Consider the following 15,358-nt stretch of genomic DNA (forward strand, 5'->3'; position numbering starts at 1 on the left):
CCCCCTCCCTAACTCTTTTCCCTCCCTTCCCTTCCCCATGGTCCTCTGTTAGATTTCTCCTGTTAGACCTATGAGTGCAAACATATGGTATCTGTCCTTCTCTGCCTGACTTATTTCGCTTAGCATGACACCCTCGAGGTCCATCCACTTTGCTACGAATGGCCAGATTCCATTCTTTCACATTGCCACGTAGTATTCCATTGTATATATAAACCACATCTTCTTGATCCATTCATCAGGTGATGGACATTGAGGCTCTTTACATGATTTGGCTATTGTTGACAGTGCTGCTATGAACATTGGGGTACATGTGCCCCTATGCGTCAGCACTTCTGTATCCCTCGGGCAGATCCCTAGCAGTGCTATTGCTGGGTCATAGGGGAATTCTATAACTTATATTTTTTAATTGTTGGTTAATTTAATTTTATTTTTTTTCTTCCCTACCCTCTCCACCCCCACCCCTGTTTTTAATTTTTAGAGAGAGAGAGTGAGTAGGGGAGAGGACCAGAGGGAGAGAGTATCTCAAGCAGGCTCCAGGCTCAGAGTGGAGCCTGAGGCAGGGCTCAATCCCATGGCCCTGGGATCATGACCTGAGCCAAAATCAACTGTAGGATACTCAACCTACTGAGCTACCCCTGGACTGGACTGTCTTTAAGATACTTTCCATGACTTTCTAATACGATGGGTGTATTTGGCTGAACTCTATAGTGACTCCTGGACTAGAACGGATTATTATAGTATACATACATTCCATTACACTAGATGCTAGAAATTCAGGTCTCAAGGGTGCAGCATCATTCCCTTCCCTACCCCCTCTTCTCTTAACAAGTATTTCAAATTTAAACTAACTTAAAAACTTCATAGTAAAAAGTCACCCATAATACTACAAACCTGACACATTACTAATTATATTTTGGCACATTCTTTTCCAGATCTCGACCACTTATATATGTAATTGCCCTGGGTGCAATCACTAGCACACACTTTTTGTGTTCTTCTAGCATATCAATTCAATAATATACTGTGCATGACCGAGAGGAAAGCTTGGGGTGCTTCCAATTATTGCACAGTAAGAGTAAGCAAGGAAGAAGCTGGCCTTTGATAATACAGTCTTTTGGGGCACAGGACTACTCTGGTGTGGCCTCTCTTCCTTCTTAAGTCCCCTTCCCCCCATCCTTACCCTCACTTCCTGATCCTTTAGCAACAACAGGAACTCAAGAGGCCCAGTAAGGCTAAGCCACAGCAGCCTGTGATCTACATGACAGTCATTCTGAGGTTGTTTTTGAGTTAGAAATACCAGGTGATCCATTTAGCAGACATCACAACAGCTACCAGAGAGTTATGTCAAGCCCCTAAAATCACAGAGAAAACCAGTATCAAGGGAATATAGAGATACACTGGTGATTCTGCTGTTGTTTAAGTTAGGAATGAGAAGATGTTTGCAGATGATCGGCAAGGTTATGATACTCCACCCACTTCAGTGCCAACTTGGGTATCTCCATCCCTACGACTTCAGTCCTACTCGCAGGAGCACACCTGAGTCCAGCACCATCAAAGTCAGGTTTTTGGAGAAGTCTTTGTACTTCCTCACCCACACAGAGGAGATGGCTCAGCTTAAACCTTGAGATGCTGTGTCTTATAACTTAGTTTGGTATTGTGGAAACTTAAAGAGCAAGGTGAGAGGTAAAGGGCAATGGGACTACGGAAGCAGATAGGTAAGGACTAGTTCATGGAGTCCCTGTGGAGGACTACTCCTCCCTGAGTAGAGGAGTTTCAGATAATTTGAAGCAGGGATGTAACATGCTCAGATTTATGCTTTACAAAGATCACTCCAGTAAGAGTGTGGGGAATGTTTTGAAAAGGGCAAGACTGGAGGCAGAGACCTGAGGTTATCATAACTCTGTTAAGACATTAAAATTTCTAGAAAAACATAGGATTTCATCATTAGAAGAGAAAAAGGACAAAATGTGCAGGATGCTAGAAAGAATATCATCCCCTTGGAGAGCTCCACGGCTACAACATCTTTTCCTGTGAGTTGGCATTGAACATGCTAAAGAAATATGCATTCCCATTATTTTCTGATTACAAAAGCAATCCATACTCATTGTAAACATTTCAGAAATATTTAATTTAGGAAGTAAAAGTCCTGCACAATCCACTAACACCCCCGCCCCTTGCTCACCTCGAGGTAACAACTGTTACTAGAAAAATACCTTTCTCCCAGTGGGAAATCCTGCTCTTACCAAAAGACTTGAAATGCCTCACAACCAGATCTCAAAAGGCAATGCAATGCTCAGATTCCCTGAAGAGTAAAAGATGAAAGAGTATTCAGAGAAAGAAAGCTGTACAGAAAAAACTGGGTGAAAAAGATTAAATGCTAAAGGAACTAATTCCCAATCATATCTCCCTCTCAAGGGTTCACTTGCCTGAAGCTATCTAGGGTACTTGGCTAAGTGGGTGGCTAGTGTTTACTTCAGTTGAATAAGTAAGCTATAGAAGTTTACTTTCATTCTTGGTAACTGTTAATATGTTGCAATTTACTTTTGGAAAGAAAAAGTGTAGTCCTGAGACTAAAGAGAGTTTTCTATTCCTAGCAGATGTATTGACATGGAGGATAACAATAGAAAATAATTCAGATCACAGGAATCTACCCCCAAAACCAAGAGCACATTGTTTACACTGTATGTTAGCCAACGTGACAATAAATTATATTTAAAAAAAAAAAGAAAGAAAAGAACTCAGGATTTTTGTGCCTATGTGTATGTGTCAGATTGGGATATCAATACTTCCTGACTCCCTAGAGAGATGATGAAGCAACGGAGTGATTTCTTCTTGGTCACTTGCTTTTGTGTTTTTATGGGTTTTTTTTTATTGCTTTTGAAATGAAAGGAAAAAAATCGATACTTGAGGCCTTTATAAGAAAAGAATTGTCCACTCTAAATAATTCTTGGAGAATTTCTTTAGAAAGAAGCCTTTCTTGGAACCCATCCTGAGGCTTAACAATTTTTACCATCAGAAATCCTGAACTCTTCCTATGCACCTGGCTGGCTCAGTCAGTTGAGCCTCCAACTCTTGGTTATGACTCAGGTCATGATCCCAGGGTCATGGGATTGAACCCCCAGTCAGACTCTGTGTTGAACATGGAGCCTTCATAAGAGTCTCTCTCTCTCTCTCTCTCTCTCTCTCTCTCTCTCTCTCTCTCTCTCTCTTTGCCTCTGCCCCCTCTCCCTGACTCATGTGTGCTCTCTCTCTAAGAAAGAAAGAAAGAAAGGAAGGAAGGAAGGAAGGAAGGAAGGAAGGAAGGAAGGAAGGAAGAAAAAGAAAGAAAGAAAGAAAAGGAAGAGAGGGAGGAAGGAAGGAAGGAAAGAAGAAAAAAAGAGAAAGACAAAATAAAGAAATTCTGAACTCTTTCCATTGCTATAACGTTTTAAAAAATGTTTTATTTATTTTTGAGAGAGAGAGAGAGAGAGAGACAGCGTGAACAGGGGAGGGACAGAGAGAGAGGGAGACAGGCTCCAGGCTCTGAGCTAGCTGTCAGCACAGAGCCTGAAAAACCCATGAACCGCGAGATCATGACATGAGCCGAAGTTGGACGCTTAACCGACTGAGCCACCCAGGCATCTCACTATAACAGAAACTTAATTCAGACAATCTTCTGTGAAAAAAGTTTGCTATTTCATTCCTCTAAAGCCTGACAGGGGCGCCTGGCTGGCTCAGTCAGAAAAGGAATGCTGTTTCTCCACTCTTTCCTATTTAAATCGTACTCATCATTCAAAATCCAACTCAAATGCTAATTCTTCCATGGAGGCTCCTGACACACCTTGTCAGAACCAAGCATTCACCTCTTTGGGCTCCCACAGAACCACCAGGACAATTACTAATATCTGACTGGAATTATTGTGAGTTATGTATTTTCCTTTCCCCCTTAGTAGAGTGTGATTTTTCATGAGGGAAGGACATATCATAACAGTGCACTGCACAATTCAGATGCTCAATAACATTTGTCAAATTGAATCATGGAAGAAACTAATTGAAAAAACTGAAGAGATCTTTAATAAGAGGCAATATTGCTTAAGAAACACATTAACTGTTCTCTTGGGGAACTATTCTCTTATATCAATTCTTTGCTGTTAAAAAAAAATAGAGTGAGAGGGGCATCTGGCTTCTCAATTGATAGAACATGTAACTCTTAATCTTAGCATCAAGAGTTCAAGTCCTGCATTGGATGTAGAGCTTACTTAAAAACAAAAACCAACAAATAAAACAGTAGAGTGAGAGACAGGCAGTAGCACACAGGGTAGATGCCTTCTTAACTCTCCTTAGTAGGTGATTTTCTTTTAGCCTTTATCCTACAACACAAGTGGGCCTTTCCTTTAAAATGTTTGGTTTGAGTAAGCTGAGATTTCTTAAAATTTATATCTTGAGAGATTTTATTCTTTAAGTAAGCAGAAGAGAGAACTCTGAACTGACACATTATATGGTTTTGATATGTGGTAGAGGCTCCACATAGATGAGTAATTGGCTTATGATGAAATCTAAACCAATCAGGACAGAAGAAGCAGTGGAGAATATTAACTGAAAGCTTGGCTCTGGAGCAGGACGGCCAGGGCCTGAATTAGGCAAATTAACTTCTCTGTGCCTCAATTCCCTCTTGTGTCCAGTGGAGATTGTAATGGACCTACTTCCCAAGGTTATCATGAAGATTAGACAGGTTAATGTATGTAAAGTTCTTGAATAGGCTAGGCACATGGTAAGCATTCAGTAATTATTAGGTGTCATTATTATTTTCAAATAGCACTTTCAAATCCCCCTCTCCTGTACCTTAATGACACCCCTGGGAGATTCTGACTTGACTACTACAATTCAGTTCAATTTGGTTTAAAACATCAGTCTCATGATTGGTTTAAAGTTCTCTGCCTCATCCAGTACAAGTTAGACTCACTGGCAGGAGGATACTGGTTGACTTTTTCAATCATCCTCTTGTTGTAGTGTCCTGGAGGGTGCCTGGAGGGTGGGTGGTGTTGGATCATGCTCTGGGACACTGGGTCCCCTTCCCAGTTCTTGGGACTGGGTCAGGATGAGAGATGAGACAGTCAGAGCTCTCCTCACATAGCTAACTTCCCCTTGTTAGGGATGCATCCCTGAAACTCACTGCTATGGTTCAGTTTTGTTCTGCTCCTACTGCGGCCTCTGACAAAGTGGTAGCCTCTACTGGATGGGTGCACAGGCTCTTAATGCACACGGTTCAGTTTTACCATAGATACCTCTTTAGTGTCAGATTACTGAAGCACAGTTGATGATGGAGAGGAGACTGGAAAGGATGCTTGATTTTGTTTTATTGTTCTGACAAGAGGGACAGCTTACAATTAGAACACTCTTATTTCCCACAGTGCCTGCTGAATAAGCTTCCAGGGAGGATGTATAATAGAGCTCAGTGTGGCTAAAGCAGATCATAGACCAGAAGCCTAGATGCTACTCAGAGGGTTTCTAGATCTCAAGTACTTTTATATTTTTATTTTTTAAACTTTTTAATGTTTATTTTTGAGAGAGAGAGTATGTATAAAAGGAGGAAAGGCAGAGAGAGGGGGGAACAGAGGATCCAAACCAGGCTCTGTGCCTGATGTGGACTTGAATTCATGAACTACAAGACAATGACCCGAGCTGAAGTTGGATTCTCAACTCACTAAGCCATCCAAATGCTCCATGGATCTCAAGTACTTTAAAGAGAGTGACAACCCAAAATAACATTTATTGAATATATACTAAAGCTAGGTGCTTATGCCTAAAGCTAGATATACATTATCTGTTCTATGTGATAAGGACTACTAGTTCCATTTTACAGATAAGGAAAATTAAGGTAAGAGGAATAAAATCAATTGCCATTATTTCTGAGGGCACTGCTTCTTACATAAATATTTCCACACCAATCCAGAAATTTAGTTAAGATTTCAGAGAGGAGGGGTGTTTGAGTGGCTCAATTAGTTAAGCCTCTGACTCCTGATTTCAGCTCAGGTCTTGATCTCACGAGTTGTGAGAGGATTTGTGAAATCAAGCCCTGAGTTGGGATCTGTGCTTGCTGTGGAGCCTGCCTGGGATTCTCTCTCCCCTCCCTCTGTGCCTCCCCATTCAAGGACTCTTGTACTCTCTCTCAAGAAAAAAAAGAAAAAGAGAAAGAAAGATTTCAGAGAGGCACTATTACCAAAGTCCTATTTTGGACATTTAGGATAAAGCTGTGATTGCTAATGTTAATTTTTTTAAATAATTCAAATATATATTTACTTGATATTAATTTATTACAAGTATAAAAGCCATAAAATATCTTTTTACCATCCTTATAGTCTTTTTTCCCCAGTACTTATTTATTTTAAATTCCAGTATAATAAACATACAGTATTATGTTAGTTTCAGGTGTATGATATAGTGATTCAACAAGTCTGTACCTTACTCAGTGCTCATCACAATAGGTGTTTTGTAAGTCCCCTTCAGCTATATTGCACACCCCCCTCTGCTGCCCATACCCACTTCTCCTCTGGTAACCATTAGTTTGTCCTCTATAGTTCAGAGTCTGTTTCTTGGTTTGTCTCTCTCTCTTTTTTCCCCTTTGTGAATTTGTGTTGTTTCTTAAATTCCACATATGAATAAAATCCTATGGTATTTGTCTTTCTCTGACCGATTCATTTCACTTAACAGCATACTCTCTAGCTCCATCTGATGTGGTTTTGGAGTGGTGGTGGCAGTCTGGAGTCTACAGCCAAGAAAGAATTCTTGAGACATCTTTGGAACAAAAGATGATTTTATTAAAGCACAGGGACAGAACCCCTGGGCAGGAAGAGCTGCCCTGGGATTGTGAAGAGTGACTTGTTAATATACCTTGGAGTTGGATGAGGTAAAGGCCAAAGGGAGGTTGTTTCCAAAAGGACTTTGATATGCTAAAAAGGACTCATAAGACCCTGGAGGCCTAGCTATTATCAAGCTAAGGTTGTTTTTCCCTCTAGTCAAGCATTAGCATTAAGATAGTTGGGAGTTCCTGGAGAAATGTTATACTCCTCCTGCCTCAAGTATTTGCCTGGGCTGCAGGTTATAAGGAAATTTAACTGTATCTACCATTTCCTTCTTATCTTTGTTCCTCACATCACTATGGAAGGGAGGGTGATGTTATGGCTCCAGGAAGCTGAGTTTGTGGGTTTCTGGAGGCTAGACTATTGATAAGATTGCCTTTTTGGTCCCTTTGGACCTTATGGTCCCTCATCACACCCATGTCATTGCAAATGGCAAGATTTCATTCCTTTTATGGCTAAGTAATATTATGCGTATGTGTGTGTGTGTGTGTGTGTGTGTGTGTGTGTGTGTGTGTGTATCACTTTTTTGGGAGGATGCTTCCATATCTTGGCTATTGTATAATGCTGCTATAAACAAAGGGGTACATATGTGTTTCTGAATTAGTGTTTTTGTATTCTTTGGGTAACTACCCAGTAAGTGGAATCACTGGATCATATGATAATTACGTTTAATTTTTTTTTTATGAACCTCCATACTGTTTTCCACAGTGGCTGCACCAGTTTGCATTACCACCAATAGTGCACAAGGGTTCTTTTTTCTCCACATCCTCACCAACACTTGTTTCTTATCTATCCTTGTAGTCTTTTCACTACAGAGAACTAAAGAAAAGGATGATTTTATTGATACTAAGTTCAGTAGGCATGTTTCTTTCCCAGTGGGCACTTTTTCTATCCTTTTAAAATGTGTCTTCTTGGGCACCTAGGTTGCTCAGTTGGTTAAGCATCTAACTTTGTCTCAGGTCATGATCTCGTGGTTTGTGGATTTGAGCCCTGCATTTGGCTCTGTGCTAACAGCTTGCTTGGGATTCTTTCTCTTCCTTTCACTCTTTGCCTCTCCCCCACTCACTCTTTTTCTCTCTCTCTGTCTCAAATAAATAGACTTTAAAAAGCTTTACTGAAAACTATAGAAAGCTTATGAAAGAAATTAAAGAAGACACAAAAAATGGAAAACATTCCATGCTCATGAATTAGAAGAACAAATACTCTTAAAATGTCGATACTACCCAAAGCAGTCTACATATTCAATTCAATTCCTATAAAAATAACAGCAGCATTTTTCACAGAGCTAGAACAAACAATCCTACAATTTGTATAGAACCAGAAAAAAGATCCTGAACAGCCAAAGCAATCCTGAAAAAGAAAACCAAAGCTGAAGGCATCACAATTCTGAACTTCAAGCTGTATGACAAAGCTATAATCATCAAGACAGTATGGTATTGGCACAAAAACACTTAGGTCAATGAAACAGAACAGAAAACCCAGAAATGGACCCACAAACATATGGCCAACTAATCTTTGACAAAGCCAGAAAGAATAGCCAATGGAATAAAGACAGTCTCTTCAGCAAATGGTGTTGGGAAAACTGGACAGTGACATGCAGAAAAATGAACCTGGACCACTTTCTTACACCATACACAAAAATAAACTCAAAATGGATGGAAGACCTAAATATAAGGCAGGAAGTCATCAAAATCCTAGAGGAGAAAGAAGGCAAAAACCTTTTTGACCTTGGCTGCAGCAACTTCTTACTCAATGTGTCTCCAGAGGCAAGGAAACAAAAGCAAAAATGAACTATTGGGACCCCACCAAAATAAAAAGCTTCTGCACAGCAAAGAAAACAATCAGCAAAACTAAAAGGCAACCAACAGGATGGGAGAAGATATTTGCAAATGACATATCAGATAAAGGGTTAGTTTCCAAAATCTATATAGAATTTATCAAACTCAACACCCAAAAAACAAATAAGCCACTGAAGAAATGGGCAGAAGACATGAATAGACACTTTTCCAAAGAAGACATCCAGATGGCTAACAGACACATGAAAAAATGCTCAACATCACTCATCATCAGGGAAATACGAATCAAAACCACAATGAGATACCACCTCACACCCATCAGAATGGTTAAAATTAACAAGTCAGGCAACAACAGATGTTAGCAAGGATGCAGAGAAAGAGGAACACTTTTGCACTGCTGGTGGGAATACAAATTGGTATAGCCACTCTGGAAAATAGTATGGAGGTTCCTCAAAAAATTAAAAATAGACCTACCACATGACCCAGCGATTGCATTGCTAAGTATTTAACCAAATGATATAGGTGTGCTGTTTCAGAGGGGCCCATGCACCCCAATGTTTATAGCAGCGCTATCAACAATAGCCAAAGTATGGAAAGAGCCTATTGGGGCACTTGAGTGGCTCAGTTGGTTAAGCCTCCGACTTCAGCTCAGGTCAGATCTCACGTTCGTGAGTTTGAGCCCCGCGTCGGGCTCTGTGCTGACAGCTAGCTCAGAGCCTGGAGCCTGCTTCCGGTTCTGTGACTCCTTCTCTCTCTCCCCCTCTCATGCTCTGTCTCTCTCTGTATCAAAACTAAATAAAACATTAAAAAAATTTAAAAAAAAAAAGAAAGAGCCTAAATGCCCATCAACTGATAAATAGATAAAGATGATGTGGTATAGGGGCACGTAGGTGGCTCAGTTGGTTGAGAGTCAGACTTCAGCTCAGGTCATGATCTCATGGTTCATGGGTTCGGGCCTCATGTCAGGCTTTGTGCTGACAGCTCAGAGCCTGGAGCCTGTTTCGGATTCTGTGTCTCCCTCTCTCTCTGCCCCTCCCCAGCTCACACTCTGTCTCTCTGTCTCTCAAATATAAATAAACGTTTAAAAATTTGAAAAAAAAAGATGTGTTATATATATAATGGAATGTTACTCAGAGGTCAAAAAGAATGAAATCTTGCCATTTGCAACAACATGGATGGAACTAGAGTATATTATGCTAAGTGAAATTAGTCAGAGAAAAACAAATATCATATGACTTCACTCATATGTGGAATTTAAGATACAAAACAGATGAGCATAAAGGAAGGGAAGCAAAAATAATATAAAAACAGGGAGGGGGACAAAACTTAAGAGATAATATAATATAAATATAGAGAACAAAACGAGGAGGGGATGAGGGTGGGGAGATGGGCTAAATGGGCAAGGAGCATTAAGGAGGACACTTGTTGGGATGAACACTGGGTGTTATATGTAGGGGATGAATCACTGGATTCTACTCCTGAAATCATTATTGAACTATATGCTAAGTAGGATGTAAATTTTAAAAAAAGTTTTAAAATGTGTCTTTTCTTTATATACATATACAATCTCTTCATCTTAGTGGAGCAAACTTTTTCATTATTAATTTGCATGTTCCATTGAATAACAATATGTTTTAGGGAGGCTCTTGCAAGAGCTATTGAGGAAAATATGTATAATGGTTTCTCTAAGATTTCCTAATGTTTTTTTTATTTCCTCTGATCTCAGATCCAAGTGGTGAAACTAGCACTCTGTGTTATACACTCATACCATGTAGAGAAACTGGGGCCAAGTGCACAATTAGAAGTTGGCAATGGACACAATAATCCCAATTCATTTTTCTTTTTCTTTTTTTTTAATGTTTTATTTATTTTTGATACAGAGAGAGACAGAGCATGAGAGGGGGAGGGTCAGAGAGAGAAGGAGACACAGAACCAGAAGCAGGCTCCAGGCTCTGAGCTAGCTATCAGCACAGAGCCTGACGCGGGGCTTGAACCCACAAACGGGAGATCTGACCTGAGCCAAAGTCAGAGGCTTAACCGACTGAACCACCCAGGCGCCCCTCATTTTTCTTTTTCTTTTTGGCAAGAAGATAATTCACTGAAAATTAAAAACTTTTCTTTTTAAATCCTTAAATAAATCACCCTTCCAAAGCTCTCTTAGTCACTTGCCTACCATCTATGAACCACCACCAATTCAATTATAAATAAACGTTTATAAAAGCCTGCTGTGTACCAAGCAGTGTGGAATACTGTGGTCACCAAGGGAGACAAGGTGTTTGCTTTCATGGTGCTTAGATCTTACCTAGGGAAACAGACAATAATCAGATCATTAATGAAATTTCAGATTATATGTTACAATAACAACAAGATAAGTGCCATGAAGCAGAATGATGAGAAGAAGGTAATAGCAAGTAGGATAGTCAGGAAGGACCAACATTTGACTGAAACCTGAATGATGAGGAGGCAGCTACTCAAAGATTTGGGAAAAGAGCCTCTCCAACCTAGGAACTAGCAGGTGCAAGGGCCTGGGAATTATTTGGCAATTGGATACTGAGATTATGAGTCATCTCTTCATTCTTTCTGACCCTCACTGACAACAACCCGGCAGCAAGTACAGTGTAAGATTGAAAGGTTGTTTTTAACTTCTGGAAGTCAAAAGGTCTGTAGGGAAATATGCAGAAGTCAAGAAGAAAATAAAGGTGAAATGAAGCCCAAATTGTAGCCCAGACCTACTAAGAAGTTTTTCTATAATAAAGGTAGATTCTACAATATGATTCCATTTTATTGATTCAATGACATTATTGACTAGCAAGGAATCCACCTTATGTCACTCTTCTGTGCTTATTGCATCGCTCTATTTATAACTAAATATTTCCTGACGTAAAGTAGAAAATAGCCACTTTGCTCTCTGTGTTTATACTCCCAACAGAAATTCCATAGTAGACTTTCTTACATTTATGGTAAACTACTTTTAACCATGCATCGAGGCAATAGAAATAGTTTTCATATGATTATGGCTTGGAAATCTGGCATAAAATGTGATTTCACCAGAGTGTGGTGTGACAGCTGTAAATTGCCACATTCCAGCTTAATGCTTCAATATTGTCTTTTCAGTGTGGCTGAGTTGCTGGTTTTTTCTGGCTTTGACTGCATTTTCCACAGAGAAGCTGGCACTCAGACAAATCCCCTGAGACACCCTCACAAAGAGATGCTGACAGATCTCTGTCTCACAGAGGTTCTAACTAGGCACCATTCCATCCAGACATGCTGGGCATGAGCATGGGTTATCTGTGTCTGGTGGCCTATGGGAGGGTCTTCTCATTTTGTCTTGCCAACTGTCAAGAGACATAGAGAACCGCTTGAGATGGGAGTTCTGCCCTGGGGCCAACATGCTCTGGTAGGAAGGCAGTGAACCAGTTTAATAAGGCAAAGAGTCTTATTCAAAGAAGCCGGAAGTATTTGAAGAATCAAATTTGTCTCCCCAGTATGTCGGGTTAACTAAATAAGTGTTTAATAAATAATTGACAGAGTGTTCAGGCATTCTCCTTGATACTAGTGATGTATAGCTGAATACCTAATTTAAAGAAGTCACCCTAACTTGTTTGGGGAAGTAGCCTGTAGTGGCCAACCCTTTTTTGGCCACCCCATCCCATCTCTAAGACCGATTATAACCCAATGAATTGTCAAGTAGTTATTATCAAGTACTTATTATGTGCCAGGCACTGTGGTCTGCCGAAAATGTGCAGAAATGAACAAGATTTTTCTAGGATTAGTATTATACACCCAAAAGTGTTATAATGGTTATTTTCAGGGGGTAGAATTTTTCCTTTTGAACTTTATTATTTGAACTTTTTGTGACAAGCTTTTGGCCATGAAACTTTTTTGTATCTTGACAAAAATATCCTGGGGCACGTGGGTGACTTAGTTGGTTAAGTGTCGGACTTCAGCTCAGGTCATGATCTTACGCTGTGAGTTCAAGTCCCATATCGGGCTTTGCAGTGCAGCCTACTTCAGATCATCTGTCTCCCTCTCTCTGTCCCTCCTCTACTCTTTCTCTCTCTCTCTCTCTCTCAAAAATAAATAAACATTAAAAAAAGTCTTCTGAGCAACTGTTTGTGCCATTCTTCTGAGCTTTGAGAACACAGCAATACATGAAGCAGAAAAAGTCCTCTGTCCTCATGGAACTTCCATTCCAACTGGAGAAGCACCACAAAACCAAACCAAATAGTCCATACAAATATGCCATATAATGATGATTGATGACATGTCCTATGGAAAAAATAAATGCTTTTTTAAAATAAAAGAGTTATTCTGATTTGTTCAGATACTCTTGACTCTTTAGAGACCAGGATTCTTCACAGGCCTAGGCAAATAGCATCGAAAGAAGTGGGCCAGAGGGCCAAGCCTCAAAGCCTTGAACCATTTGGACTCATTCTGCACTCTCTCCAGCCAGCATAAATGAAAAGACAGTCTGAGCTGCCTACATTCTTTGGGCATAAGAGTGATGTCAATCCAGAGAGTCTGACCTGGCTGGTTGCTCTTGATTGGAGCCCAGGCCTTTCCCCACCCAGTCTAGGGACAGAACTCACTGCTGTGCCAGGATTTGAAGGTTCTGACCCTGCCTACCCCACATTCATTGCCTGCTTCTTCTTTCCAACTTCACCAGCTGGTTTCCAGGGACCTGATCCCGCTGGCTTCTGGCCTGCCCTGTCTTACAGCTGCCTGAACACTGGGTCTTAAAAATTTGTTCTAAATGCCCAAGTCCAGCCACCACATTCCAATCTATTTTTAGGACAAATCCTCCTTCTTTGGCTCCCTGAGGAACCACTCTTCTTTTTCTGTTTCTAAACTTCTTCCATTCCCAGTTCAGACTGAGGTCTCCTCACCTGGGAATGGAAAGCTTAGGGTTTCCAGTTTCTGCTCACCAGCCAAGGAGAAGATGCTATTTTCATTCAATTCCTCTAGTCTAAGAAGAGGTAAGGTTGATATGATAGTAAGTTGTATTGTATGCACACCAACGTTACTAACATTTAAAAATAATTTTATTTCAATCATGAAAGTGACCCAAACTTATTGCAAAAGCTTTAGAAAATACAGTAAGAATAACTTATATTTTAATGTCTTATTTTCTTCTTGATCTGTTCTCATGCTCAGAAGTTTGTTGTTATTGGTTAAATATATTATTGATGCACACAGGACAAAATTTAAGTAGTAAAACTTCACTGTTCCCCTGCCATCCGGTTCTTCTCTCTGAAGGGAACTGTTCATAATATTCTGTTATAATCCTTTTTATTTCTGTAAAATCTGTAGTAATGTTCTACTTTCTTCCCTGATTTTGGTAATGTGATTTTTCTCACTTTATATTTCAGTCAACCTTGGAAAATCTTGTTGATCTTTTTAAAGAACCAACTTTTGTTTTGTTGATTTTCTTCATATTGTTTTTGTAATCTCTTGTTTCTGCCTCTGTGCCATTATTCTCTTACTGCTAGCTGTGGGTTCAGTTTGCTCCTTTTTCTAGTTCCTTAAGGTGTAAAATCAGGTTATTAATTGCCTTTTCCGCTATTTCTAATATATATGTGTACATATTATTTTCATTTTATTTTAAAAATTAGCCTACAAAAAATTTAGCCTACAGTATAATTGAGTTTTTGCAATACTCTTCTGTGAATTTTAGCAAATATACAGATTTACATAACTAATGTCACAATCAGGATACAGAAGATCTACTTATTTTGTTAATTGCTGAAAAAAGAATTACAAAATCTTCAACTATCATTGTGATTTGTGCATTTATTTCTTTCAGAATTGTTTTCAGCAGTTGATCTGATATAGAAAGTTACTTTATCCTTTTGTAATTAATCATATTTTATGGCATTTTGAAACTATGTAAATATTCTATTTTCATCAAAATTTTAATTTATTCATTGATTTTAAAAATTTATTTATTTTTTATTTTATTTGAGAGAAAAAGCACATGAGTGGGGGAGAGGAGCAGAGGGAGATAGAGAGGGAGAGGGAGAGAAAAATCTTAAGCAGGCCCCAAGCTCAGAGCAGAGCCCAATGCAGGGCTCAATACCATGACCCTGGGATTATGACCTGAGCTGAAATCAAGAGTCAGACACTCAACTGACTGAGCCACCTAGACAACCCTCATTTTTAATTAATATAAGTTCATAATTTTGTATTTTATCTGATGGGCTATAGTCTATCAATATCATTATTTATTTTGCAGCTCACATTATATGTGATTTCATCACGAGAGCTTCTTCAAGTTTGCTTTTGAGTCCTTTATGTCCCTGCCATTCTTTGAGCACTTCTTTGCTTCTTGCACAAGATGTTCATCTCACTTGTATTTTTCCATGCCCCAAACTTGAAATCAGCCATTTCCCCAAGAAGTGGAGAATATTATTTAGAACCAAGATCTTGACACTAAGTATATTCATTGTTTTGGGTGTCATTGCCCCCAAGCTCTTTTATTTTTTATTTTATTTTATTTTTTTAAAGTAAACTCTATGCCCATTGTGGGAGTCAAACTCATGACTCTGAGATCAAAAATCACATGCTCTACCGACTGAGCCAGCCAGGCACTCCTACCCACATGCCCTTTTAGTGGACACACTCATTTACACTTATATTCATTCCTACATCAATTCATCATCTATTGATGTACCTATGATCTATAGATGTTTTGAAAACCACATTTCACACTGATACCTCCAATTT

General features: G+C 39.5%; 1 long non-coding RNA gene across 1 annotated transcript in view; it reads left to right on the forward strand.

The window, feature by feature from the left end:
• The window catches only part of LOC115272780, a 12,719-nt gene extending 10,035 nt beyond the window's left edge, over positions 1–2,684 (forward strand). Inside the window, exon 3 of the long non-coding RNA XR_003900455.1 lies at positions 2,598–2,684. This is a non-coding gene — a long non-coding RNA (uncharacterized LOC115272780). The remainder of the gene's footprint in view (positions 1–2,597) is intronic.
• The last annotated feature ends 12,674 nt before the right edge of the window (positions 2,685–15,358 follow it).

This window comes from Suricata suricatta, chromosome 11, assembly GCF_006229205.1.
Source record: "Suricata suricatta isolate VVHF042 chromosome 11, meerkat_22Aug2017_6uvM2_HiC, whole genome shotgun sequence".
Lineage (NCBI taxonomy): Eukaryota > Metazoa > Chordata > Mammalia > Carnivora > Herpestidae > Suricata > Suricata suricatta.